This window comes from Taudactylus pleione, unplaced genomic scaffold, assembly GCF_031769625.1.
Source record: "Taudactylus pleione unplaced genomic scaffold, aTauple2 ptg000032l, whole genome shotgun sequence".
In the NCBI taxonomy this organism is placed as follows: domain Eukaryota; kingdom Metazoa; phylum Chordata; class Amphibia; order Anura; family Myobatrachidae; genus Taudactylus; species Taudactylus pleione.
The window spans coordinates 43,749,952-43,776,914 of record NW_028284434.1 but is presented as its reverse complement, the minus strand read 5'-3'; the positions used below and the strand labels follow the sequence as shown (position 1 = coordinate 43,776,914).

The 26,963-nt window shown below is 46.5% G+C and overlaps 1 protein-coding gene across 1 annotated transcript in view; it reads left to right on the top strand.

Moving 5' to 3' along the window:
* The first annotated feature begins 8,431 nt into the window (after positions 1 to 8,431).
* Positions 8,432 to 26,963, top strand: part of CHST12 (carbohydrate sulfotransferase 12) — a 61,976-nt gene continuing 43,444 nt past the window's right edge. Inside the window, exon 1 of the mRNA XM_088451895.1 lies at positions 8,432 to 8,488. The gene's annotated coding sequence lies outside the window, so the exon portion shown is untranslated. The remainder of the gene's footprint in view (positions 8,489 to 26,963) is intronic.

The window sequence follows — 26,963 nt, the reverse complement described above, 5'->3', positions numbered from 1 at the left end:
CAATGTAGAAAAGACAGTCTATGGAGTATATAACAGCTTCAATGAATACAGATAGCACATGCAGGCTATGGCAGTACTTGTAGTGCCCTAGCCAATTTACAATGAATTACCAGCAAATGAAAACATAACACAGGCAATCAGCAAGTACACATTAGCTACCTAGACTCTGTTTTAGCAAACAAAATACATTTACACTAAAGAGGCATCAATGTTTTGCAATGAATTACCAGCAGATTTAAAACATAACACAGGTAATAAGCAGGTACACGTTAGTTTGCTTAAACTGAGGTTAGATAGCTAACTTCTTTTTACACTAAAAAGGCACCAGAATTGAAACATTCATTTACAGCCTATCTTTACTTCAAAAACTTGGTTCTCATACAAACTAATCACTTCTTCTTAACCTTGCACCTTCCACCCTATCCTACCAGGGATAATCTGCACCTACAGTACACCTATGAACATAGGTACACAGGGCCGGTGCAAGGTTTCCGGGCGCCCTAGGCAAAATTTCACCACCCGCCCGGCTTCCTCCATTTCATAATATGCCACGCATCAGTCTCCCCAGTTTAGAATATGCCACACAGCAGTGTCCCAAATTCATAATATACTATATAGAATATGCCACATGGTAGAGCGCCAAAATTATAATGTACATCATAACTGCCACAAATTCATAATATGCCACTCAGCCATGAATTATGCCATTCATTTTTTTGTGGAATCAGCATCACCCTTCAGTGGCCAGCGTCCTTAGCTGCCTAATGGTAGCACCGGTTTTGTAAGTACAGCCTCGGCGGGGAATACAACAGGAGTTGTAGTCCTGACAGCTGGGATGCAGGTGTTCACAATGCCGGTACAGGAATCCCGACACCAGTCACAATCCCGGCACTGGCATCCTGACCGCCAGCATTCTGACATTAAGTAATGGGATTCTGGGAAGGGTTAGGTTCAGGCACTGAGGGAAGGTTAAGTTTAGGGTTTGGGGAGGGAGGGTTAGGGGTAGGATATCCTAACCCTGTCGGGATGCCAGCGTCAAGATTCTGATTACCAGGATCCCAAGTCCCGGCATCCCGCACCCAACCTGACACTACAAAGCACTATCTAGACCAATTCTCTCTACTGGGGTAGACCTCTCCCCCCACCTTACCTAACCTCCTATATCACCCTAATTCTTTACTATAAAAGGGGCCACAAGTACCAGACACCCTGTCCTCACGAGCCCCAAAATGTCTCACTCCTAACAGTGGCACTTCTGCCCCCTTGTGATGAGCTACTGTGCCCCTTGGGCTTCAGTGTTGCCGGTATGACACACTGCACTGGGCATCACCTTAGCTCTAGGGTCCCAGCAGAAGCCTCAGAACCGTGGATAACCCCTATCTCAGGGGTTCCCAACCACAGTCCTCAAGGCACACTAACAGTCCAGGTTTTAGGGATAGCCATACTTGAGCACAAGTGACTTATGGTGCATACACACGGTCAGATTTTTCCTTCAGATATGAACGATAACGATTTAAAAATCGTTCAGTCGTTCATATCTGAAGGAAAATCGTTCATATCTGACATGCCTGAACGATGGACGATCAACGATGCGCGTTCCCGATGGTCATATAACGATTTCTGACATGTGATGTGTTTGCAGTCAGACTTGGACGATTCCATTCATTTTAATGCAGTCAAAAATCGTTCAATCGTTCAAATCGTTCAAAACTTTGGTAAAATCGTTCAAATCGTTCAAATCGTTTAGTCGTTCAATCGTTCATCTGACAAATCTGACAAGTCTGACAAATCTGACCGTGTGTATGCTCCATTAATTAGTACCTCAGTTATTTTGATTTAACCATCTGTGCACATCCATGGATATCACTAAAACCAGGACTGTTAGTGTGCCTTGAGGGCCGAGGTTGGGAATCACTGGTCTATCTGGTACGTCTGGTCCCTCTTCCGCTGAGGGACCCTCCCTTCCACAGCCTAACCCTGACCTTCCCCTAGTGCCTAACCCTAATACTCACCGTCGGGATTGCCGCCTTTGGGATTCTGACTGCTGTCAAGATACCAGCGCGGGATTCTTACCCCTGGAATTGTGTGCGTTGGGATGCCGACTACATCCCCAAGCATTTTGGTTCGTTTTCTTTTTTAATAGATAAAGAACTGTTAAAATTATGGAATTTGGAACTGATTTTGTTCCTACAGTATTATTAACATCAATAACATTCATTCCTAGTCATTTCCAGTCAGTTTTGACCACCTCATAGCTCACAATAGTGTTTTTCCCACTAACTGGCTGTCTAAAGCAAGCAACAGAACAGTAGCACAAACACATGGCAGTGTAAAGGAATATAGTACATCTATGAAAAATAACTGTAAGTGCTGCTCACTTCACGTTCACTTCTAGCAAACATAACTCGTACACAAGAGTCTAGCGCTGGGTTTGCAGGTGCTAGCTAGTGTCTGACAAACATACATACATAGTGACAAAGATGCCTGCAGTCTTTTACACGCTTCCCACCCACTCCTTCTACCTACAACTCTCTCTGATGGCAACTAGTATGTAGTATTGCAGTATGAACTACATCTACGGTTACCAGATCATCCAGCCCACACCCTCTCCTGCAGGGCCGGACTGGGACTAAAGATAGGCCCTGGCATTTAAAGCACACAGGCCCACCTCGCATGAACACATGGCTCATGACAGACTCCTCCCCTTACTATTCCTGACTCCTCCCACTTCAACACCATACAAGTATACATTATTCTCTGTATTAAAATACACAACACAACAGGAAACATTCTGCAGGAGATTCAAACATGTGCCATAGTCAGACATTTGGTATTTGGTTCGTTCTGTTAGGTAAAGCTGGCACTTTATTTGGTGTAGGTTACACACAAGGATCAGGGAAGGCATTTTCCCAATTGACCAAGCCCTAGCTTAGCAATTGTATAAGCTTAGATAGTATCACTGTAGGAATTTTTAGTGCAGCGGTTCTGAATACAGAGGATGACACGTGTGCCACCAAAGCCGTAACTACACATTTCGGTACCTGTGTACATAAAGAACATTGGTGCCGCCATCCATGATTGAAGCAGGGAGAGTACGCGCCGTAGGCGCACTCCGAAAAATACAGGTTTGGTCTCGCTGGGAAGGGGCACGACCACACAATAGTCCCTCCAATTGAAATTACGCCACACAGAACCCTTTCACGTTACGCCACACAGTAGTACTCTTTAAAACACATTATGCCACACACAGTAATGTCCCTTAAAACACATTATGCCACACAGGAACACCCCTTAAAACACATTATGCCACACACAGGAACACCCCTTAAAACACATTATGCCACACACAGGAATGCCCCTTAAAACACATTATAGAAAACAATGAGTAATAACACTGCGCACATGGGGTTGATGTAATAGGCGGGGTGTGCTGCATCTACAAAGAAGGGTGCCCTCCCTACTGTATATGTAGTACAAGAAGTATGCTATGCAGCTAGATGGCCTGTCGTGTCAGCTCCGTAATTGACCCAAAAAAACGGTTATTACAAAATTATAAAATGATCAAACTTTTATGCAATAAAATCTCAAGATAAATGTACAAACTTGACCTGATAAACTGAAACTACATATCAGATCAGGTCAGGGGTAAAAAGATAGTGTTCAATGGTTCTGACTTTAAACAATAAACTGTAGGATACATGTCCAGAGTAGGAAACAAAAACAAATTAAAATTTAAATATAGCACTGGAGTCGCTGTAGATTATAGTCCACCCCAGTATGTTTAATGTAAATAGAACGGTGATGGGCAGAATAGTATAAGAGTCAGTACTTGGAGAACTTCGGTGTGGAGCCGGAGCGGTGTCCCGCTACTCACCCCTCTAGATGCTGTTAGTCCTTGTGATGCCACAGTGAAGGGTCTATTGCCCGGGGTGATCAAGGTGAAATACGAGGTTGACCGGGGGGGTCGTGAAGCAGGGACTCCAGACAAGGACACAGACACTGATGGTGCGGACCGGAGCTGCGCTCGGTTGAAACACCCCTCACTGTCCACAGGATACCAGCTCTGTGTCCTCTGCCTGGGGAGGGAGTGTAACCAGTTTCGATGGTCAGGTCTCCACACATTATACATTTTAAAACACATTATGCCACACAGTAATGCCCCTTTAAAACACATGAAGTGTGTATATGACTTCTCTGACCAGCAGCTTCGACCCCCCCAACGTGACCTTCTAGCAGTATCTCCCTGTGTCTCTCCATTCCCACCAGAGTAACCCCCCCATCCCTCTAGCAGCAGCTCCCTGTCCCTATGTCTCCACTCCCACCAGAATCCAACCACCCAATCCCTATAGCAGCAGCTCCCTGCCCTGTTTCTCCTCTCCCACCAGGTTATACCCCCTCCCCCGTCGGTTGTTGCTAGATCCAACTTGAAGAAAGGACCTCTGATGTCACAACCACATGACCGTTATGACAGGGCCAGACCACTGCCACTGTTACTAGACATGTGGGCATAGAGAGAAAATATAAACCATGCCCGAAGTGTGACAAGCAAACACTTTTAGCCCCAGTTCTAAACCTTGCCCCTCATCCTTTTGTCACCGTTCACGTCAAAGGTCCTGTGAAGTACCTCCCTGTTCTGTGTCTCCTCTCCCACCAGATGACCCCCCTCCTCCATTATATAGCTCCCTGTCCTGTGTCCCATCTCCCACAAGATGATCCCCCCCCGTCCCATAGCACCAGCTCTCTGTCCTGTGTCTCCTCTCCCACAAGATACCCCCCATCCCTATAGCAGCAGCTCCCTGTCCTGTGTCTCCTCTCCCAGCAGATGATCCCCCCCTTCCCTATAGTAGCAGCTCCCTGTCCTGTGTCTCCTCTCCCAGCAGATGATCCCCCCCATAGCAGCAGCTCCCTGTCATGTCTCCTCTCCCAGCAGATGATCCCCCCCATATAGCAGCAGCTCCCTGTCCTGTCTCCTCTCCCAGCAGATGACCCCCCCATAGCAGCAGCTCCCTGTCCTGTGTCTCCTCTCCCAGCAGATGATCCCCCCCAAAGCAGCAGCTCCCTGTCATGTCTCCTCTCCCAGCAGATGATCCCCCCCATAGCAGCAGCTCACTGTCCTGTCTCCTCTCCCAGCAGATGATCCCCCCCATAGCAGCAGCTCCCTGTCATGTCTCCTCTCCCAGCAGATGATCCCCCCCCATATAGCAGCAGCTCCCTTTCCTGTGTCTCCTCTCCCAGCAGATGATACCCCCCATCCCTATAGCAGCAGCTCCCTGTCCTGTGTCTCCTCTCCCAGCAGATGATCCCCCCCTTCCCTATAGTAGCAGCTCCCTGTCCTGTCTCCTCTCCCAGCAGATGATCCCCCATAGCAGCAGCTCCCTGTCCTGTCTCCTCTCCCAGCAGATGACCCCCCCCCATATAGCAAATGGGAGGGGCTGGGCTGCACATCCTAATATTAAACATGATAATAGGTGCTACCATGCTGAGACCAGTAGTTCTACAGCAAAAAGGAGAGGGGGGGGAGGAGCAGGTGCACACTATAAGCACTAAGAATACAAATGATCAAAATATCTATAATAGACTGCAATAATTAACATGGTTTTAAATGTAAGGTTTCTTAGTACATGTTTAAGGGACCCACCTGTATAAGGTTCACCGTGACGTGGTAGGTGGGCAAACATCTTTGGCCAAACATGTACTAAGAAACCTTACATTTAAAACCATGTTAATTATTGCAGTCTATTATAGATATTTTGATCATTTGTATTCTTAGTGCTTATAGTGTGCACCTGCTCCTTCCCCCCCTCTCCTTTTTGCCCCCCCATATAGCAGCAGCTCCCTGTCCTGTCTCCTCTCCCAGCAGATGACCCCCCCATATAGCAGCAGCTCCCTGTCCTGTGTCCCCTCTCCCAGCAGATGACCCCCCCCATATAGCAGCAGCTCCCTGTCCTGTGTCCCCTCTCCCAGCAGATGATCCCCCCCTTCCCTATAGTAGCAGCTCCCTGTCCTGTGTCTCCTCTCCCAGCAGATGATCCCCCCCATAGCAGCAGCTCCCTGTCCTGTCTCCTCTCCCAGCAGATGATCCCCCCCCATATAGCAGCAGCTCCCTGTCCTGTCTCCTCTCCCAGCAGATGATCCCCCATTCCCTATAGCACCATCTCCCTGTCCTGTGTCTACTTCACTCGTTACCCCCTTCCCACCCCTCCCCTGTATGTATAGTAGCAACTCCCACTGGTGCCTTATCGCTCAGTCGCCCCACTCACCTTCTATGTCTTCTCGAATCCTGTCCACTCTTGGTCCCAGCTTCTCTTTGCGCCGTTCGCAGCTCCTCAGCGGTGGCCACAGTATGATGTTTCAAACGTCATTCCGCAAAAGGAGCCACCAGGACGTCACGCAGGCTGCACCACGGTGAGTGACACGAGGGGCTGGCCGCTGGTGAAGGAGGAGGAGCAGTGATTGAGGTGGAGGGGAAGGCTGCTCGGCGTCACTGACCGGATCGGCCCTTCTGGCATTTGCGAGAACTGCCCGATGGCCAGTCCGGCCCTGTGCAGGCCGCACCACGGTGAGTGACAGGAGGGGCTGGCCGCTGGTGAAGGAGGAGGAGCAGGAACAGTGATTGAGCTGGAGGGGAAGGCTGCTCGGTGTCACTGACCGGACCGGCCCATTTGGCCATTGGCCCTTCTGGCATTTGCCGGAACTGCCCGATGGCCAGTCCGGCCCTGCACTCCTGTGTGAAATGGAACATGAAATAATGAGGGAGGGACTACATGCACTCCAAAACATGTGAGTACCTTTTTTGAGATCCGAATCAGGACTCGGTTTTATTTGGAACCCCAAAGTTCGGGTGTGTTCAGTTCAGTAAAACCGAACTGCTCATCTCTACTATAAAGGACAGGGTTCTAACCATTTCTGTTGAGCCACAACCTCATGCCACTGAGAGTGAACTTTACACAATCCGGCAGGAGCACTGAACTCATGAGTAAGGGGCATGACACTCTCTCCTTGTGGTTCTTTGATCATGTGAGCAGATAGAGAGACTTATTAAACCTGCTATAACACACACCGCTGCCAACAGAATAATCAGTACTCCGCAGCCGCCAGTCACTGGCAAGAGAGACAGCGCCACCGGCTACAAGCCGGGTCTTGGCTAATCGAGGTCAAGTAACTACAACACAGTGGGATCATCTTCACATTTCTCCCTGCATGAAACATCAGCAGGTCGAGTGGTGAGTAAGCAGTGCCCAAAACTCAGTAGTGGGCTCTGGCTAAAGGGTGCTTCTTATATTTCCTTACACTATACTGTATATCCTGTCATAGGGCCATATTCAATTTGAGGCGAAAAGTCAGAGGTCAGACTTTTCGCCCTCAACGCCGTTTTTCAGGGTTAAAGTATCGGGCGCGTGCCTGCTTATCCCCGTATTCAATTAGGATCCGGCGAAAACGGAACACAGCGGAAAGGTAAGTACAAAAAGTCCTGTCAGTTTTTGAAAAAATCATGCTGTAACCCCCCAAAAGATGTTCTGACATGGGGGATCACTATGGGTACCTCTGATTTGGCCTGCTGAAGGTAGTCAGGGTTTTTAATAGCCGCGGCAGGTGCATAAATGCGGCTTTAGAAGTGGTGAAGAATAGCACTTAGGGGTTTTTTTTGGGGGGGGAATAACTAGTCTCATCAAATTTGGGGTACATGAAAATGTGTTTAAGCATATTTTTGAGTCCCTAAAGTAATTTTTTAAAATTCTTCAAATATGCACCTGCCGCTACCACGCGCATTCTACAAAACAACCCCCTGAGTTAATTTTGCTAGTTTTAAAGTTTGTCCCCCAACATTTTTTTTTTCACCCCCAAAATGAAAGTATCTTTTTTGGGGTGTCCTGAGGATTTTTGAATTTTTTTTTTTTGACACAGATTACATTAGGGGGACATTCCAAAGGCTGCAGGCTATTTTTTTTATATTCTGCACCCCTAAACCCCAAACACTTTTTTTCGCCACCTATTCAGTGGAGAAAACTTATCCCCGTTTTTTTACAAGACTTTTCGGCACCTGTGAAAAGTCTTTGAAATTGAATATGGGGATAAATTATCGCCGATAACGGACTTTTCGCCCCATATTGAATATGGCCCATAATGGCTCAGACAAAGGCAGGCTGTGGCCACAGTATGTTTATTCTCTACTAATAACCCTGGTGATACTCGTTATCCTACAACTAAAGGCCCCCATACATCAGAGATTGATTGCAGCAATCGTGCAATTTGCAATCGATTGTGTATAAAAATCTTGCAGATTGCAGAATTGCCACAATCGATTGAAAAAAGGAAAGATTTTTATACACAATCGATTGCAAATTGCACGATTGCTGCAATCAATCTCTGATGTATGGGGGCCTTAAGCAGGCTCTCAAACTCCCTGCTGCAAGGTGAACCCTCTCTACAACATGCACTGTTAGCCATTACAGCACCTGAAAAATGTTTGACTGAGAGAAAAGGGAAGGTCAGTGTAATTCATCATTAATCCATTAAGGTCTGAAAACTATAATGTCACAGTATTTCCAGATCTTGAAATGGAACTTCTGAAGAGTTGCTGGCAATTTCTGCAAGTTAAAGACTTTGTAACTTGCAATTACCTTATTCAATGTTATTTCCAAGTTTAAACAGCTTTTTGAAATGCCTCAGATTGGATAGATACTATGGGGCATATTTATCACAATCTGAGATAAAGATGGGATGTGATACATTTTCCCAAAATCACAATGCAATATTTGAATACATCGTTAGGATGTATCAAATATCACATGAAGGGACTGCTTCCTCTCTCCCGCTAAGCCAACACTTACCTGAACCAGTGATCTGTAATCCAGTGAGCTTCTCTCTGACACCAGTCAGTTGATCACAGGGCTCCTGTAAATGCCGGCATCGCAGTTTACAGCACAGAGCAGCTGGGTCAGAGATCACCAGTCCCTGGGTGCAGGTGTTTATTTTTCTTTAAATATATATTTTTTTTTTACAGTGATCAACCTATGGTCTATTTAGACATGGCGTTATTATCACACGGCTCCATCCATTATTTATTTTTTAACAATTTTATTTTAATAAATTTGAGCAGGATCACATTTCCCTGTACAAGTATGGGAAATGTGATCTGCTTACTAATACCCCTTTTACACCAGAGCAAAAACCTGGGTTTTTGCTGGGTCTACCCGGGTTGCAGCTCAGTGTAAAAGGGTCCCTGAAAAATAACCCAGGTCAAGTGACCCAGCAATCCAACCCAGGTAGCTACCAGGGTTGGACCCAGGATGGACCCAGGTAATGGTGCAGTGCAAACGGTGCAACCCGGGTTATCTGACCTGGGTCATGCCTAAAATGAGCTGATTGGTGGTTGTGGAGCATTCACCTCCCACTTTGTATGACCTCACAGGTTTAGCAGGGCAGACGTGAGTTCAGTGTGAACAGGGCTGACCTGGGAGTAACCCAGATCGAAGGTGCAGTAAATGGGTCTGACCAGGGTTGGAACCGTGTCCAAAAACCTAGGTCGGACCTGGGTTTTTGGTGGAAAAGAGGTATTAAACTGTGTGTATTTAAGGGCTTAGGTCCGTATTCAATTTGGAGCGAAAAGCGGAAAGTCAATGCAATGTAATAGGCGAAAAAGTTTCGCTTATGAATACCAGGCGGAAGAAAGTGCAGAATTGGCGGTTTTGGGGTGCAACGTTGCAGGAACCCCCGTGCAGCCTTCAGACAGTCCCCCAAAGGTAAACTGTGTAAATTAAATAAAAAAAAACACTTAAGGACACCCCAAAAAATCACTTTGAATTTGGGGGCGCCAAAAAAAAGTTGGGGGACAAAGTTAAAAACTAGCAAACTTGCCTCTAGGGGGGTCCCCAAGTATGCCCCAGGTGTTTTTTTTAATTGCAGGGACTTGCGGCAGATGGATTTTTCACGTTTTTTTAACTTCACTTTAGCAACTTTAAAATATGCTAACCCCCATTTTCAAGTACCCCAAATTTGCTGGGATAAGTTATTTGCTACAGAAAAAAACCCCAGAATACTATTCTTCACCACTTATACAAAAACGCTATTTAGCACCTAATGAGCGCGTTTAAAAACACAAAATACCTTCAGAAAGCCAAATCGGGGGGTACCATAGCTAACCCCAATGTTAGAGCATCTTTTGGGGGGTCTCATGCTGATTTTTCCCCACAACTGACAGTACTTTCCGCTTGTTTAAGTTTCAACGGGTCCCGTTTTCACCTACTTTCAAATTGAATACGGCGATACGCGGGCACGCGCACCAATACTTTTCCGCCTGCAAAACATGCGATGTAGGCGAAAAGTCTGGGAGGCGAAAAAGTATCGCGGCTCAGCTCAAATTGAATACGGGTCTGTGAGTAGTTTTTTTAGGAAAACTGCTCCAAACGCCCTTTAATACATTTAAAACACAGTTTTCACATTATTTTAGTAAATAATATTGATAAATATGCCTGTATGAAACATATTTACTGTGGGGTTTGGTTGTGTGCAACTTTGAATATCCTGATTTTGTTTACTCCATTCTTGTGTCATGTGAAATCTTTATAATTGTATTTGTACAGGATTGGGTTGCAGGGAAGGCTGCAGATAATTTGACTAATAATCAATTGTAACACTCAGGTAAATAGCAAGTATCTCAGACGTTAGTATCAATTCTCCAGATCTCAGGTAAGTAAAATTCGTGTTTGCGAAGTAAATATGGGAGAATACTTTCTCAATACAAATGTTACAATCACTTCTTAGAGTGAATACTGCAGATCATTTCATACATACAGAGAATTACAGTTTCACATAAATAACTCTGACTCATTACTTTGGGCAGCACAGACGGTGTAATGCTTAGCGTTACTGCCTCACAGTACTGAGCTCGTTGGTTCGATACCCACTATGGCCCTAACTGTGTGGAGTTTGTATATTCTCCCTGTGCTTGCGTGGGTTTCCTCCGGGTACTCCGGTTTCCTCCCACACTCCAAAAATATACTAGTAGGTTAATTGGCGCCTAACAAAATTACCCCTAGTATGTATGTGTGTGTGTGTGTGTATGATAGGGAATATAGAGTGTAAGCTCCACTGGGCAGGGACTGATGTGAATGGCCAAATATTCTCTGTAAAGCGCTGCAGAAAATGTGTGCGCTATATAAATAACTGGTAATAAATAAATAAATAAATAAATAAATTACTACAGCAACATTTTATTTAGCTGGAACTCGGCTTGATGGTCTGCTCCAGCTAAATAAACCTCAGTACAGCATGAATAATTCTAACATATAAATGACACTAAGGGGTACTGTAAATTTACTAAGAATCGAGTTTGGTCGAGTTAGCATTCTCTGGAGAGTTTGGCCATTTTTTTGTAACTCGTAAATTTACTAAAGTCTAACTCAGGAGAGAATTCTCGTTTGCTACAGGAGAGTTAGCAAAGACGCTTCATTTCACCATCTGACAAACTCACGAACCTTTTCCCTGGTAAACATAGGATTTGGGAATTTACCAACAATCAAGTTTTATTGCACTCAGGAATGCGGACAAAACTCGTTTCCATATTCGAGAAACCAATTCACCTGCCTGTGAGCTGCGAGTTCTGCAGAAACATACACAGATCAGTGTGAACCGTGTATGTTTCTTTACCTGTAAATAGCCAAAAAAGGGTTAAATGTTGAAAAAAGAAATGATGTGGGGGTCCCCACCAAAAGCATAACCAGCCCCAGGCTCGTGATGGGGACCTCCATATTTTATGAACCAGCACTGGGCTCTGTGAGCCGGTGCTGGTTTTAAAAATACAGGGAAAAAATGGTGTGGGGGCCCCTGTATTTTTAAAACCTGCACCAGGATCAGACTAGCCAGAGTGTAATGTCACAGCCAGGGAGCCCTTTCACTGTGTCACCCCAGCCAAATCATTAACACCCCAAAGTAGTCAGCCCAGGCCGAGGATCCCAGGGGAGGTGGTTGCACCCCTAATAAAGTTCACTGACCTGCTCCAGGAGGTAGATGAGTATAGAATTTTTTTTTTAGGGATAATCGTGGATTTCTACTGGAGAAGGAGACCATTCACGGGGGACAAGGTGAGTATGTATGTTTTGTGTGAAATAGAATGATACTATCTATGGTGTGTGTGTGTACTGTCATTTGTTTACTATTATTTTTACAGTGGGGGTACCTGTGGTGGCTGCCTGCTGGCATTTGCAGTTCCACAAGTCACAAAGGGTAGGCACGCTGGCACCTGTAGTCCCTCTGTAAGAAACACATTAAATATTATCATAATTCCCCCTGCACCCGTCAGGGGTGCAGGGAAGAGCCCCGGGTTGGGTTGCTCAGGAGTAGGAAGACCCCTTTATTAGGGTGTCCACACTTCTCCTGGGATCCCCGGCTGACTAGTTTGGGGTATTAATGCTTTGGCCGGGGTGAACCGGTGAAAGGGTCCACTGGCTGTGGCATTACACTCCAGCTAGTTAGAGCCTGGTGCTGGTTTTAAAAATATGGGAACCCCCACGCCATTTTTCCCCAATATTTTATAACCAGCACAGGCTCACAGAGCCCAGTGCTGGTTCATATAATACGGGGGACCCCTACACATTCCCCCCCCCATATTTTTAAAGCAGGACTGGCTCTGGAGCCCGGGACTGGTTATGCTTTTCGGGGGGACCCCACATAATTTTTGTTCTAATTTGTAACATTTTTTTACACAAAATACACACAAGAGCCTGCACGTAGCTCACTGAGTGGGTGTGTTTGGCTGCAGTCAAGCACAGGGAACTCGCCAGAGAAAACTCAATCTCATTCACCATCGAAAAACTCGAATCTTTGTAAATTTGAGAATTTGATTATACAAAGCTCTCCAGAGTCCAGGCATAGCTCAGAGTGTTTGTTCTTGAGCAAACTCAGGACAAACTCGATTCTAAGTAAATTTACTCCTAAGCATTACAATAGTAAAACACGTTCACTAGGTTAAGAATAAAGGTAAAACTAAACATCTATGATTCTGAGGCAGTTTAAAGGTTATGTTGCTAATAATTTGAACACTATATTTCATTTGACTATACCTTAAAATACAAATTAATTAGATTCTGGGGCCCCATATACTAAAGACTTTGCTGGGCGGTACATTCGGGAAGTAGTCGGCACCCTGGCGGTCGCGGTTAGGCACTAGGTGGAAGTTAGGCTGTGAGGAGAGGGTTAGACTACAGGTGGGGAGGGCTAGCATTAAGTTGCGGGGGGGAGGGTTAGGGTTAGACCATGGGAAAGCTGGGTTGGGGATAGGGGGAGGGTTAGCATGCTTACCTACTTCTGTTGGGATTCTGACTGTTGGGATACCGCTGTTGGTATTCTTACCACCGGCATCCCCACCGCTGAGATCCCACACCCAACCTGTTACATTCCTAATGCATTGTAAACTCTAGAAATTCAAGAGTAGTATCAGTTTTAATCAAAAGACATTTCAACTTTGTTCTTAAACAAGTCCAAATAGACCCATATGGCTGGTGCTGTATGTCTTTATCAGTGCAATAGTTGAATATTTCTCCTAATAGTGTTGTCAATCTAAAAACTTCCTCTGTTTAACAACAAAATTCTTAAAGTAGGAGCAATATTTATTTTGCTATTTCTATTTTTGCTAATTCCAGTGATATGTATGAGTGATATCAATAATGTCCTAGATGTAGAATTAGACATACGGAAGTGGTCCTTAATACCAGCTTACACATGTACTTCTATGTTTGCCAGATCAGTAGAAGAGATGGGACTGAGGACTTCATTCAGAGTCGGTCGTTGCGGCCGCACGGTCGTAAGGGAAAAGTGGCCGGATATGCAAATGATGCACTCGCAAGTTGCGTCATTAAGATGGGATCGTTAGCTGGACAACCAAAGGTAGGATGCGGCCGTAAGACAAAAAATACGGCCCCTTCTCGTTCGCATTACACGTCATCTCCGGGCATATAAGGATTAATTGAGACCATCGGGAACCATCGGAACTGGTCGTAGAGCTTAAGGTTGACCATACCCTCTCTTAAGCTCTACGATCAAGTCAGTGTAAAACCTCCCATGTCACGTGTGCTATGACACTACTTTGTTAATTATGCACTCCCATAAAACGCTGTTTGCAAAGTCAGGCACGCCTGCGTTCGGATCTCCACTCCCCCGTTCACAAGCACCTTCCCCTGTTACCACCCACAAATGCCTCATCCTGTCACTCAAACTAACAACCTGGCCAAGTTCAAGGAGAGAGATATTTCCGATCGTAACAGCTAGTTTGCGCACGCGCACTGCGAATTTTACGCATGCGCAGTTTAGCGAACATCGGTGGCGTACGACCGTGCGGCCGCAACGACCGACTCTGAATGAGGTCCTGAATGCTGTATGTAGATTTCCAATGGTCAAACAATATTCCTGCCATTAATAAGCATACAATATGTACTCAGCGCTTACCTGGGGTATTAGACCAAAGAATAATGTGTAGGCGTTAGCCAGTAATGATAATTAATGAAGACAAATGAGTGGTAAATATGAGGAATAGTGTTTATTTCTCTGGCAGACACAATGCTCCAGTATGTGAACTATCACTATGTAAAATCCTAAAGAGTGGCAATGGTTGCTAGGAAAGTTAAATGGCTCCTTTAGGGTGCCTCTATCCGTAGTGTTGATTGGTACTACGTCTCCTTATAGGCACCTAAGGTGCAGCAACTTGACTCTGTGGAGTCACATTTGTAGATGTGATATTGGGGTATAGCCTGGGTGGTGAGTGTGCCCTTTGAGGGGGTTACTCTCCGTAGATAATTATGTCACCCTGTGTAAAGTTTAAGGCTGGTTTGTGATCACACTATGTTGCTTATGTGAGATAGGGATGTAAGGAAACCTTGTATTGACAGGGTCCCTTTCCATATGTACAAATAGTCATACATGTCCCCCCACTACATGGGGGATATTCCTGCCACTCTACGACACATCACACCCTAACCATAAGTGATCTGACCAGTGTCTGCTCCAGAGGTGGGCCGGAAGAACGGTCCAAACTTCAAATAGGGGAGCCACACCAACTGCCACCCCATACGGTGTCAAATATCGCTGGCACTTGGTGGGATGCTGTCACAGCACGCCGGACTCCGGCACTCACTTACCGGGTCCGGCGGCGCTGGTCTGCGGAGCGGCAACGGGTGGTGTATCACCAGCGTTCCCCACTGCCCTCTGCCTCTCCTTCCCCTGATGGATGCAGGCGGGTGCAGCTCCCTACGAGCGCGTGCGCCGGACTGCTGGAAATTTAAAGGGCCATACACACGCCCTTAAGCAGGGCTCCCCCAGGAAGTGACTGGGGGAGCCCTGCTATTTAAGGAAGAATCTGGGAGCATGCCATTGCCAGAGTGTAGGCTCATTTACCATACTCCAGCATTCCTGTGATATTCTGTTACCTGCTCCTGACCTTGGCTTCGTTTGTGACCCTGATTTTGCCTGACCCCTGGTACTGCATCTGATATCTGGTTTTGACTTTGGCTAATCCCTGTGACCTGTTTACGCATGCTCCCTGGTACCGTCTAAAGTCCGTTTGGGTCTGACCCGGCCTGTCGACTAAGATATACGTCTTCTCCCCTTCATCCAGAGTTTACCAGCATCTGTATAAGGGAACCTATCCCGAGGGCCACGAACTGTGTGTCGGACGCAGCCAAGTCCATACCTTCTTGCGAGGGTCCCTGGTGAATACCGCCGGCACATTAGACTCCGCGCCTCAGGCTTAGGTCTAGTTAACTCCCTAAATACGGGCTGCATCCATAATCCGCTCGAGACTTGCTACAGAATACTGGCCAAAAAAGACATGGATGCTGCTGGGAACCCATCTCCACGAGAACCTTCTTGCTAGGGTCGAGAAGCAAGAACAAGACCAGGCCCAGATTATGCAGTGTCTGCAGACCCTAATGCAGCAAGTCGGTGCTGCTCAGTCACCTCTAGTGCAGTTATCCACTCCTCCTACGGTGTCTATACAAGCTGGGGGGCTACCGATCCATTACACATTCCGAATCCTACGAAGTATGATGGGGATCCCAAAGGTGTCGAGAATTCCTAAACCAATCTCAATTCAATTTGAGGTCCAAGCAGCAAACTTCCCTTCAGAGAGGACGAAGGTGGCTTACATTATCTCGCTGCTATCCGGTCAGGCGTTGGCCATTGTGGGAAAGAAATGATCCCCATGTCAATAACAGCGCTGAATTTTTGAAAGTTTTTTGGAGGGTCTTCAATGAGCCTGGACGAGTATCCTCTGTGGGGTCAGCTATCTTGCAGCTAAAACAAGGCAATCAATTGGCAGGACAGTATGCTGTGCAGTTTCCAACCCTTGCTTCAGAATTAGGGTGGAATAATGAAGCCCTGGTAGCCACATTTATGCAGGGGTTGTCAGATCAGATCAAAGATGTACTCGCATCCAGAGAATTGCCAACCACTTTAGATGTTTTAATCTCCTTGAGTATTTGGGTAGATCTTCGCCACAGGGAGAGGGCACAAGAGAAGGAACAGTCCCGTCGCTTCACCTTCAAGCTCGCTCCATGGTTCACGGCACCAGTGGAATCTTCTGAAGAGTCTATGCAGGTTGGGAAGTCCCGCCTTCCTGCCTCAGAGAGGGAGAGGAGGTTCAAAAACAAGCTCTGTACTGTGGTGAACCTGGTCATCTTCTTTCGGGCTGGTTAAAAAGTCCGGGAAACGAGAATGCCGAACTGATCAAGGGGTGGTCAGATTAGGTACGTTTCATCACACCCCAAAAGACTGTACTACTCCACAGTTCACCATCGATGTAACTCTGGTCCATGGGAACTCCTCTGAGATCTTAAAGGCTTTCTTAGATTCAGGTGCCGATGGCAACTTCATTTCCGCTAAGAAGGTGCAAGAACTGGGAATTCCGAGTGTACCTCTGCAAACACCCTTATGTATCATTGGAGTGGATGGGAATAAACTTCCTGCAGCTACAATCCACTCCCGAACGACAGAAATCTCCATGCAGGTGGGAGCGCTCCATCGAGAGCAGATAGCATTCTACATACTTCCGTCAGCCTAGTATCTGGTCATCTTGGGTCTACCCTGGCTCCGCAAGCATACCCCCATTTTAGACTGGAAAGGACCTCAAATCCTGTCATGGGGACCTCAATGCCATGGGTTATGTTTGTCATCAGTCAAACCCCCACATTGTGTTATCCTGAGTTCTGTAACTACTTCTGGAGATTCTCTTCCCATTCCATACAGGTCCTTAAGGGATGTATTCTGTAAGAAGGCTGCTGAAACGCTTCCTGCACAGAGGGAGTGGGATTGTGCTATCGACTTGTTGCCTGGGAGGGTGCCTCCTCGAGGAAGAGTCTTTCCCCTTTTGCTTCCTGAGTCCCAGGCAGTATCAGAATACGTCAAAGAGAATTTGGAATGAGGTTTCATCAGGGAGTCCAAATTGCCCGCTGGAGTCGGCCTGTTCTTTGTCAAAAAGAAGGACGGGAGGTTGAGACCATGCATTGACTACCGTTGTTTGAACACCATTACCATCAAAGACCGGTATCCTCTACCTTTGATTTCTGAGCATTTCAACCGAATCAAAGGAGCAAGGATTTTCACTAAACTAGATCTTCGTGGGATCTGTTAATATCAGATCTTCTTGAACACTCAATCTGATATTAACAGCCTGTCACATTTGTTTGAACATTAATTACACACAGCGGGACATGCCGCCGATGCGCGTTTCGCTGATAGTAGCTTTTTCAAGGCTCACAAATTTAAATGTAGTAATTTATAGCAAGATATATAGGACTGAATCCACATCTCTCTTGAATTTATAGCACACAGTATGATTATAATCACATTTGCATAAAACACACAGCGGGACAATTTATTTTAATTCACACTTCTATGTCTAATTAACACAATATATGTTGTTTATTGTCTATGACTACTCTGTCTCTTTTTTAATATTTCGCTGTCTATTCCTTACTGTATAGATTTATCCAACGAATATTGATCAATAAAAGTTACGTTTTAATTTAGTGCGCCTGGATTGAGTAATGCACCAGCTGTCTTTCAGAAGTATATGAACCATATCTTCCGGGACTTATTATACAAATATGTAGTGGTATACTTGGATGACATCCTAATATTCTCTGAAAATGAAAAGAGTCATCACCAACATGTGTGTGAAGTACTGTTCCGATTTCGGGCCAACCAGCTTTTATGTAAGCTTGAAAAATGCTCCTTCGAACAAAGGAAACTAACGTTTCTAGGTTATATCATCTCAGGCTCCTGCCTTCAGATGGAACCAGGAAAGCTTGCCGCAATCAACAACTGGCCCCGTCCAGTCGGATTGAAAGCAATACAACGCTTTTTGGGTTTTGCAATTTTTACTGCCAATTCATCAGGAACTACTCGTCTATTGCAGCTCCTATCACTGCTCTTACCGGAAAGGGTCAAGACTCTCGGTGTGGCCTCCTGAGGCAGAAGATGCTTTCCTCAGTTTAAAGCAGTGTTTCCTTTCATCACCCATTCTGAGGCAGCCAAATTGTGATCAAGCTTTTTCCTGGAGGTGGATGCCTCCACGATTGGTGTTGGAGCAGTACTGTCACAGAAGGATGATGCGGGCAAGTGGTATTCCTGTGGGTTCTTCTTCTGAAAGTTCTCTGCACCAGAAAGGAATTATGCGGTCGGGGATAAAGAACTACCTACCATCAAGTTGGCTCTTCAAGAATCGAGTCACTTGTTAGAGAGAGCGAAGTATCTGGTGACAGTCTATAAAAACAATAAGAATTTGACGTATCTCAAAACATCTCACTGCCTAAATTACCATCTATCTAGGTGGTCATTGTTTTTTGATCAGTTTAATTTAGTGATTACCTACCGGCCAGATAATAAGAACGTCAAGGCTAATGCGCTCTCCCGAGCATTCAATGCTGTTGAGGTGGAGGAGGTAAAAGAAGACAAACCAAATTTGAACCCTGCGTGTTTTGTGGCAGCTACCAACCGGGTCAAGATTCCAATGTGAAAGACATTTATAGCACCTGAGTTCCGGTCTAGGTTACTTCAGTGGGCCCATTCATCACGCTTCACGGGCCATGCGGGCATAAGGAAAACTTTGGAACTAATTCTCAGGAATTATTGGTGGCCGACTGTCCGTCAGGATGTGAAGGACTTTGTGGCAGCTTGTCACATTTGTGCTCAGCATAAAGTTCCGCCACACGCGCCATCAGGGTCCCTGCTTCCACTACCAGTGCCTGATTGTCCTTGGACCCACATTTCGATGGACTCTGTGACAGATCTACCTTCTTGTCAAGGATTTACTACCATCTGGGTAGTTCTGGATAGGTTTTCCAAACCTTCACACTTTGTTCCATTAAAAGGACTACCTTCGGCTCCAAAGTTAGCAGAGGTTTTTAAAACGGAGATTTTCCGGTTGCATGGATTTCCAAAATACATTGTGTCAGATCGTGGGGTGCAATTTACTTCCAAATTCTGGAAAGCATTATGTAATTGTTTTGGTGTCAAACTAAGCTTTTCATCGGCCTATCATACTCAGTGTAATGGTCAGACGGAACGGGTAAATCAAGATTTGGAAAATTTCATTCGTATGTATGTGTCAGCCAATCAGGATGATTGGGTTGCTTTACTTCCTTGGGCTGAATTTGCTCTTAACAACTTGTTTCATGAGTCAGCGGGTCATTCTCCATTCTTCATACAGTATGGGTTACACCCTGCGTTACCAGAATTACCAGTCTTTGGGTTGATAGCTCTTCCTGTTGTCCATGATACAGTTAAACGATTCCTCAACATATGGAGGGACGTTAAGAGGAACTTGTTCAGAGCATCTTCACGATACAAGATGGTGGCAGACAGAAGGAGGAGGAAAGTTCCTTTACTGTGTGCGGATGACAGAGTATGTCTGTCAACCAAAAATTTACATCTGAGGGTACCTACAATGAAATTCGCTCCCAGGTTTATTGGGCCATTTCAGATTCTCCAATCAATAAATCCTGTGGCTTATCGTTTAAGACTTCCTGGCACGCTTAAGGTTCCGAATGATTTTCACGTTTCCCTTTTGAAACCGCTGGTTCTGAATAGATTTATTTTTGAAGCCCTGTGATCCTCCAGCAGCTATTCCAGTAGATCATCAGGAGGAGTATGAGGTGAAGCACATTTTAGACTCCAGGATGTCCCGAGGTATAGTCCAGTTCTTGGTGGACTGGAAAGGATATGGTCCAGAACAGCGCTGTTGGATCAAGGCCTCAGATATTCATGCACCCCGACTTCTTCAGAAATTCCATCAGGAGTTTCCTGGCAAGTCATTTGTGGGGTGTTCGGTGCCCACCCCTAGAGGAGGGGGTAATGTCACAGCGCGCCGGACTCTGGCACTCAGGTACTGGGTCCAGTGGCGCTGGTCTGCAGAGGGGCAACGGGTGGTACATCACCAGCGTTCAAGGCTGCCCTCTGCCTCTCCTTCCCCTGACGGATGCAGGCGGGCGCAGCTCCCTACGGGCGCGCGCGCCGACCTGCTGTAAATTTAAAGGGCCATACACACACCCTTAAGCAACGTCACAGGAAGTGACTGGGGGAGCCCTGCTATTTAAGGAAGAATCTGGGAGCACGCCAGTGCCAGAGTATAGGCTCATTTACCGTACTCCAGCGTTCCTGTGATATTCTGTTACCTGTTCCTGACCTTGGCTTCGTTTGTGACCCTAATTTCTCCTGACCCCTGGTACTGCATCTGATATCTGGTTTTGACTTCAGCTATTCCCTGTGACCTGGTTAGGCCTGCTCCCTGGTACCGTCTAAAGTCTGTTTGGTTCTGACCCGGCCTGTCGACTAAGATATAAGTCTTCTCCGCTTCATCCAGAGTTTACCAGCACCTGTATAAGGGAACCTATCCTGAGGGCCGCGACCTGTGTGTCAGACGCAGCCAAGTCCATACCTTCTTGCGAGGGTCCCTGGTGAATACCGTCGGCACATTAGACTCCGCACCTCAGGCTTAGGTCTAGCCAACTTCCTAAATACGGGCCGCATCCATAATCCGCCCCAGACTTGCGACAGATGCATTTTAATTCTTAGGGGTAATTTTATATGTAGAGTTTCAAACCTTTAAGAAATTTTCTAGGGAAAATAAAACATACACTCAATGAACATGGCCTACGTGAGAACGCCCCATTACAGCCCAGTTACACCTCCTCAGCCGCAAGTGTAGATGTAACTCAAATGCATACAATTCTTGGCTCTGAATTGGATACAGTTAATCACCATAACGTACAAAGCATTTAAAATATACACAGAAAAATGTTGTTAGCCAAGAGCGGCATCTCTGATAATGCCCAGATCAAACCTGATGGGGTTATATTGGGAAGCACACTAGTTACTTGACTATACAGGCCACAATATACAGTAGGGCAGACTGGCTGATATCACAGCATGTGTGACCAGTTTTAAAGAATGCATCTCAGTCCCTATTCGGCAAATTGTTCTAGAATTTGTCACTTTCTCAATCAGCAAATTTGCCTGTGAAAATTGACATTTCTTTTTTTTTAAAAGTTATTTCTTGCTAGAAAGAAATGTTATCGCCTTGAGTACACCCTACAGTAGTACAGCCCAGCCCTACGTTTGTTATTTCTTTGTAGTGAAACTTTGCATAGATATCATTCGTATTTTTTGTGTGTTTTGCTATTCTGGCTTTCAGCGGTCTTGAGAGGAAACCCTGTAACAGATTGGTGTGACGTACACAATGTATAAAAGAATTTGCAAAAGGAAAAAACATCAATCTTACACCTTTAGAGAAACTGACTGCTAGAGTGTCCTGACCTCCCTTTGTAAGTAATTATATAGCGACAGAACATTGGCTGGCATGATACCAGGATGTTGCACTTGTATGGGCTGATTGTGAGTCGGTCACAAAGCAGGAAACCACTGATACGTTTTACACCCTTATTATAATGCAACTTTCTGTAGTGCTGTGAGGATCTGTGCAGCTCCAAGCGGGAAGCCGCTTTCCCCACTGTGTTTCCGTCCATAGCCACAACCGCCACCATAGGTATTGGCACTTGTACCAGCCCCATGCTGGGTGCAAAAGATCTGTCTGGAACAGGCTTCCCTTCTCCATATGCACCACTCAGAGTAGCACGGAACTCTAGCTACAAGCAGGGCCGGCCGGCCGGCCCATTACGCCAGGTACGCATCCGCGTACGTCGCCAAGCTGTAAGGGCGGCCCCGTCATCTCCTGAGACCCGCGCGATCCCCCACAACTGCCGGCATTACAATGAGTCATACTGACTCATTATATGCTGCTGTGCAGCCAGCCGCCAGTGCCACAGCCGCTACCTCTACCCCCAGTGACACAGCTTGTAAGAGTCTGTGCTCAGCTGGATGGATGGCTGAGCTCTCCTCCGCTCCGCCCCTTTCAAACAACCCCAGCTTCCTCTCTCTCTGGGGCTGTGCTGGACGCCGGGGATCTGACGTCACGATCGCGTGACCGTCCCCGGCGTTAAGTGAGGTAAGCAGCTAGATCCCCTTCTGTATATTGTCCATGACGTCATCAGCCAGTGTCTATTGAGGTCCAAGGAGGAGCCACCATACACGCGCTGCAGTAACTTCTGGCACCAGGTAAGGAAATTGAAATACCCTGTATGGCTGTCACCCTGTCCCTGTCACCCATTGGTATTTCTCTCCCTGTCACCCACTCCCTGTCGTCACTGTCATCCTTTCCCTGTCATCACCCTTTCACTGTCACCCAGTGCTGTCATCCTCTCTGTCACCATCTCCCTGTTGTCGCCCTCTCCCTGTCTCCTAGTGCTGTCACCCTCTCCCTGTTGTCGCCCTCTCCCTGTCTCCTAGTGCTGTCACCCTCTCCCTGTTGTCGCCCTCTCCCTGTCTCCTAGTGCTGTCACCCTCTCCCTGTTGTCGCCCTCTCCCTGTCTCCTAGTGCTGTTGCCCTCTCCGTCACCCTTTCCCATTCGTCACCCTCTCCCTGTCACCCAGTGCTGTCACCCTCTCCCTGTCGTCACTCTTTCCGTCTCCTAATGTCTCCTAATGCGGTCGCCCTCTCACCCAGTGCTGTCACTTTCTCCCTGTCATCACCCTCTCCCTGTCACCCAGTGCTGTCACCCTCTCCCTGTTATCACCCTCTCCCTGTCACCCTCTCCCTGTCGTCTTCCTCTCACTGTCAGCTAGTGCTGTTGCCCTCTCCCTGTCACCCACTGGCTGTCTCCCTCTCCCTGAATACATATCTTATGATATAATTATAGCTTAGCATCCAGGGTTGTCCTGCTGTATAGGAGCCCTATAACACCATACATTTTCATGTGGGGGCCTATGTGTGTGTGTGTATTTAATTATTTTTCATGTCACGGCCTATGTGTGTGTGTTTTTTCATGCAAATCCTATGTGTTTTATTACTTTTATGTGGGTGCTAATGTGTGTGTTTTTTTTTCTCATGTAGGGGTCTATGTGTGTTTTTTTCTGCAAAGCCTATGTGATATATTATTTTCATGTGGGGGCATATGTGTTTGTTTTTTTCATGTTGTGGCCTATGGGCCTGATTCAAAGCCGGACGCTCTGACCAGAGCGCTCGCTCTGAATCAGGGCCCTCCTCCATTAAAATGGAGCGTCCTCCTGGACGCTCGTATAGCTGTGGGTGAAAACCCACAGCATATACGAGCGTCCAAAAAGATGGTCGCGATGGTCTTGACATCACGGCCATCCGACTTGCGACGGAGACCCTGCGGTAGGGTCTCCCTGCCACAAGCCCTGGAGTGATTTTGGCTCTATCAGAGCCAAAATCACTCCCACTGACATCACTAGTGATGTCAGTGGGGCCGGCTTCAGACGGTAGGCGGCACGCCAACCAAAGGGGGCGTGCTGTCACCATCGACAGCACGCCCCCTTTGGTGCGAGACCCGGAGCAACAGCTTGGCTGTCGCAGTCCGGGTCTCGCGCATGCGCACGATGGAGCTCCCTCCGTCGTGCGCATGCGCAGTGGGGAACATCGACCCACTTGCGAGCGTACTGCCGCTTGCGAGTGGGTCTGAATGACCCCCTATGTGTGTGTTTTTTATTTATCATGTGGAGCCCCACACAGCAGGGGTTAATGTGTATGTTTTTTCCCTGTTAGATCCATTGTATTTTATTACTAAGGATTCTGGGCCTAATTCAGACCCGCGAGCGCTGAGCGCTCGCAAGTGGGTCGATGTTGGCCAAGTGCGCATGTGCATGACGGAGGCGGCTCCGTCGTGCGCATGCGCAAGGCCCGAATAACTACGGGCAAGCCGTCGTTATGCGTCTCGCACCAAAGGGGGCGTGCTGTCGATGGTGAGTGACAGCACGCCCCCCTTGGTGGGCGGGCCAGGGGCGTGGCTGCCCAGACAGAGGCATTCCCATGGGAACGCCTACCGTCTGGGGCCAGCCCCACTGACATCACTGATAGAGCCAAAATCACTCCAGGGCTTGCGGCAAGGAGACCCTACCGCAAGGGTCTCGTCGCAAGCCCGATGGTCTTGACCATCGCGACCATCATTTTGGCCGCTCGCTATAGCTGTGGGTTGTCACCCACAGCTATGCGAGCGGCCAGGAGGCCGCTCTTAAATTCAGAGGGACGGCCCTGATTCAGAGCGAGCGCTCTGTCAGAGCGTCCAGCTCTGAATCAGGGCCTCTGTTTGTTCTGATGCAGGAGAAGGTCCATGTGGGGTAACACCATTAGTTACTGCACTCGGTTACACCAACCCTAGTGACGCCACTGAGTATAGTATTAAGTTATAACCATGTGTATATAAAGCTGGTCTTTTGATCTACAGATTCCCTTTTGTCATTGTCACATTATTACATGCACTCTCGATATTTCACACACCGAAATAAGAGGCTTTATTTCAACAGGGGGCGCTAAAATCTATATCCGCTTACCAAAAAAATCAGGCTTGGGCCGGCCCTGGCTACAAGCACACAACACTCCCATGAGACAGATCTCTTGTGTGCATTCTCTTGGATGCCATCCAGTAATGACCATTTCACACTGATGGTGCATACACACGGTCAGATTTTTCTTCAGATCTGAACGATACCGATTTCAAAAATCGTTCATATCTGATGGAAAATCTGACATATCTGACATGTCTGAACGATGCGCGTTCCCGATGGTCAGATAACGATATCTGACATCTGATGTGTTTGCAGTGAGATTTGGACGATTCCATTCATTTTAAAGCAGTCAAAAATCGTTCGTAGTTCAAATCGTTCATTAAATCATTCAGATCGTTCAAATCGTTCAGTCGTTCATCTGACACATGTGACAAATCTGACCGTGTGTATGCACCTTTAGAGATATCCAGCCAAGATCATCCGGAGATAGTTCGAAAATGCATAAATGTACTTCTGCGCATGCGCTGTTCGCTAACACTCACTATTTGTGTCCAGTGAGAAGAGATATGTCCGTCTCTGAATCAAAGTAAGTAACATTTTCACAAAATGTGAATCTAAGGATGCAGCAGTCCTCAACACAATATTCCACAATCTGCGGCTTTTTGCAGACTCCCAGCGGCGATTACATGCAAATGCTAGTTTCAGCCATCCCCATGTGTACTAGCGTGTCCTGGAATGTGCAAGGCCCTGAGACGCCCACTTTCAGTCCCCATGCACGGTCTAACTCCGCCCGTGGTTCAAGACATTCCACCATCGGCGCACCATCGCGTCCTTCATTGACACTTGCACCTGCCTAGGTGCGGTGTCTCCACCTAAGCATGGCCTCTGTGGAAGCTCTTTCACTGACATGCCCGCGGCACTCCCATAACATGCCCATGATGCGGCCTTTTGTTTGCGTTCACTTAATGCCCAGTCACGTCGATGGTTTTTATGCATACAAACAGGGGAACGCATGTGCCGTAGGGGTCTAAGCATAATTCATGCATGCGCAGTAGCAAATAATCGCTAAACTGCGCAAACATCAACATTAAGTACACCTGTGAATCGGGTACTCCGTGCCTCGGTAATGGTGAGCCAATCCTCGGCGCTTCCTGGTTTCTGGCACAAGGTATGTGATGCAGGGCGGTGCCGCGGCTTCTCCACCACCCAAGTAAAGTAATAAACTTACACCGATCAATGGAACCCGCTATTAGTCTTCTGCTGTTGAAATAGTATATTTATGGTCATTAGTAGCAAATAGATTCTGTGTAAAAATAGGTTAGCAGGTCAGCTGGAGGTCTATTTGTGCCTGGAATGACACATTTACTCAGAGGAATGAGCTCAAATCAAAATTTGTTTGGAGTATTTTATTCTATGTTATATAGAGACCTTATTTTCTTATCTATTTCTATAGTCTTTGTTTTCCCAGATGTGCTGGTTTGTGGGTGGAATACTATTGGGATTTACTTAGCACTCTGAAATCCCGTTGATTAGTGCCTGGAATGACTGGGGTTCAAAAAATGACAGACCATTATTGCATTTCACATTTCTTATTTGCAAAGGAGTATTTTGGGGAAATGTATGATAATCTGCCTTAATCCTAAAATTAGGTTAAGGGTTAAAACTTCTTTACATATAAAATATATGTTTATAAAGTGTTAATAGTGTGTAATTGAGTTGGATGAAATGCAATTTAAGCTACACCTATTAGTAGTTAAAATTCTGTAATTTATTTTTTAGGTGAAAAGTTATTCTAGAATAGCTAAAGCAAGGCTTACAGTATTTTTAGAAATGTATTAATTATGTGCTAATATGATGTGTTAATGCATGCTTTATTAAAGCCATATTTTCTCTGTTTTTTTTGTTTGTCCAAGTACCAGCCCAAGGTTTGACCACAGTATAAGGGAAAGTTATTCAAAATAATGACTTATCTGATATGATCAGGAGCAGGGCCGTAGGGAGGGTGGTGTGGCCGGTGCCTCCGCACAGGGCGGAATCCTCCAGCGTCACCGGCCACGAACTGCCCGGCTCTGGAGCTCTGCAGGAAGAGACCTCCTGCAGTGCTGCTCAGCACT